Here is a 3,227-nt window from a genome sequence, read left to right as displayed (position 1 = left end):
GAGGGTACCAAATTGGGACGTATGAGGAACGCCAAAGACTTAGGAGACAAGGTTCATCCTCCCAAAGAGTGTACCACCTATTTGAGAACAAAAGATACACATGTGAAATGACCAAAGGACATCTGTGCAGAATGGAGGTGGGAAGGGGGGAAGAGGCAAGGAAGAGACAATCAGGGGCTTCTGTCTTCTCTTTTCCAAGAACGGCAATGAACTTCAAAAATTGGGGACCAGGACTTAGCCATAAAAAAAAAAAGAAATCTTCCCAAATGAACCAATATGGATGGACCTAGAGAGTATTATGTTAAGTGAAGTCAGACAGAGAAAGACAAATCCTGAAATATTTCACTTCTATGTGGATTCTAAAAACAAAACAGCACAACAATAAACACAAGACAGAAACAAACTCACCCCTCATGATTGCCAAAAGAGTGGAGGGTGAGGGGAAGAACAGAAAAGGGGAAAGGGATTAAGAAGTATAACCTTTCACTTACAAAATGAGTCACAGGGATATAATATACAGAATAGGGAATAGAGTCAATAATACCATATGAACTATGTGTGGTGACAGATGGTTACTAGACTTATTGTGGTGACCACTTTGTAAAGTGTACAAATGTTGAATCATTATGTTGTACACCTGAAACTAATATAATATTGTATGTCAACTATAATTTAAAATGATTTTTTAAAAAAATTATGGACCAGTTGTGAAAGTTTCCTGGGAATTTGAGAAGGAAAGCGTTCAAAATCTGTATGTAGATATAAATTTTCTTTTTGGAACCATGGAACAGATTATAATAATAGTAAGCACCTAATAAATGGATATTTGTTACTACCACTATTGTTATTATTATTAGAAATTATTAGTTTGATATATATTAGTTATAGAGAATAACTTCATAGAGCCCCAATAATTCTAATTTGAATGGGTAGTGGCTAAAGATAGCTGTAGATCATAGGTAGGGTGACCATATGCCCAAGTTGACTGAAACAGTTTGGGTTTCTACCTATTGTGCCAGCTTAATTGTAATTGAGCCTTCTCTCATTCTCATAATTGTCCTAATTTACATGATGGTGAATAACATGGGAGCTTAGTTACAGGACAGATTAAGAAATATCCAAGTGGAACTGCCTTTATTTTTATCAATCAATAGCCTTTCCAAAGCAGTGTTGTGTGTACATGGACAAGAGCAGATTTCCCAGAACACAAACTTAAAGGTAGAGGGTTTCCTCCCATGCTCAACCTCTCTCTGATCCAGGAATGAGTGTCCCAGAAGGCAAACACAGTTCTGCGTATAATTGAGATAGCAGACAGGCAAATTTAGATACCAAAAGATGGTCCCTGGCATAGCAGGTTTCACCAAGTACACAGAAGAAACCACATACCCTGCATCAATCCATGATTCTGAACTCTGCTCACTCTCTTAAGTCTACTGAATCACTTAACTGGTGATATAAACTTATATCAACCAAGACTTCAGCTTAACATATGAGAGAAGAATCCAAAAACCATACCAATAACAACAAAGGAATCCAAGAAGACCTCACCAATACACTATTGTGGCAAATTCCAACTTTTGAATGGCATCTTGTCCTAGAATTATTAACCTCAAAACAATAACAATGACAATAATTTGAAATAAGATGTTGTGAAGAACTAAAATTTGAAAATAATTAACTACATATAATTCATCAACTCTAAGTAGCTTTATATTCTCAAGGAAAATCAAGAATACATGCAGTCTGTGAAACAGGAGATAAGATGAGAACACAACCAACTGAAATGAAATAGAAGGGGTTAGGAGGCATGGGAAATATTTTTAGCTACATGAAAAAGAGAAAACTAAGTAAGCAAAAATAAGTTTAGTATTAGCTTTAAAATGAACATAAAAAGAGTAAAAATCAAAATTAACCCTGTAAGAATAAAATCTGTGATATAGAAAACAGGACAAAAAGCTCTCTATGAATGGAAAGAAAAGGACAAGAAGATTAAATCAAGAGTGAAGATGATAGGGAAAAATATTAACAAAGGATACCTAATCAAGCCATAAACAAGGCAAATGTTTTAGATTGAATAATCTATCTATCTATATAAAAACCCAGTGTCTTTGATGACCAGGATGACCAAATGACCGGTCACCATGAGGGGGGGTGGCGGTGGGGCGGGAATAGGGACTGTTAAGCGGTGGAGGGTTACAAGTGACAGTGAGCATCCAGTGGTGAGCTGTGGGGAGCATTGCAGGGTGGGGAGCTTCAGGGAACAGTCGCAGGGTGGTGGCGAGCATCGCGGAATGTCATGGGACATCGTGGGGCATCATGTCAGGGCATCAGACATGGCCCTGATTGCAGGCTAGGCCTAGGGACCCTATTCGCTCACAATTTTGTTTACTAGGCCTCTAATATATATATATTCATATATATATATATTTATATATATATAAAAGCCTAAGCGACCGTTACAACCAGTTGACCGAACGCTGGTTGACCAGTTGCAATGTCAATGCACTGACCACCAGGGGGCAGTCGCTTAACGCAGGAGCTGCCCCGTGGTGGTCAGTGCACTCCAAAAGCCAACCTCCTGCAGCCAAACAACCTCCCACAGTCCTTCCCCCCAGCCAGCCCCGATCGGCCCCGATTGCCCTGATTGCTGGGGACCCCACCCATGCACGAATTTGTGTACCAGGCCTCTAGTGAAAAATATAAAAAAAGAACATTCTAATGAAATGAGAAAGTTATAATAATAAAAACTAAAATATCTCATCATGATATTTTTAAAAAGAATATAAACTGATGAACTTCTGAGTGTCGGAAGTGTGCTATATTAATGGCAGGACTTTCACTGTCACCAGTAGAGCTTGCCTCTATGACTGGAGTTGATAGTGCTCTCTGCCACATTCAAAAAAAAAGAGAAGAATATAAACCTAGACTTTGATGAAAATTATAAATTTTAAGAAAAAAATAAACAATCCTAACATCATTAAAAGAGAAAAAAACTTATCTCTAAAAAGCTGGACTTTTTTCTTAACATTAAATGCTAGGAGACTGGAGTGACAACATTTGAAAAAGGGTTCTGAACCAATATTTTACATTTAGCAGCATAAAGAGATTATTAGAAATATACAAATATAGAATTATTTTATTTACATGGTATATTTTTCTTTAGATTTATACTAAAACATGAATCAAAATAAAGAACGATAATATATAAAAATATATATTAAATGACT

General features: G+C 36.8%; 1 non-coding gene across 1 annotated transcript; it reads left to right on the top strand.

Moving 5' to 3' along the window:
• The first annotated feature begins 2,761 nt into the window (after nucleotides 1-2,761).
• LOC132224374 (small nucleolar RNA SNORA62/SNORA6 family) lies at nucleotides 2,762-2,897 on the top strand. Its single transcript, XR_009450662.1, has one exon. It is a non-coding gene; the product is annotated as a small nucleolar RNA SNORA62/SNORA6 family (small nucleolar RNA).
• The last annotated feature ends 330 nt before the right edge of the window (nucleotides 2,898-3,227 follow it).

Source organism: Myotis daubentonii, chromosome 1 (genome assembly GCF_963259705.1).
Source record: "Myotis daubentonii chromosome 1, mMyoDau2.1, whole genome shotgun sequence".
Classification (NCBI taxonomy): Eukaryota; Metazoa; Chordata; class Mammalia; order Chiroptera; family Vespertilionidae; genus Myotis; species Myotis daubentonii.
Note: the sequence above shows the minus strand (reverse complement) of the source record. Positions and strands in the feature narration are given on the sequence as shown.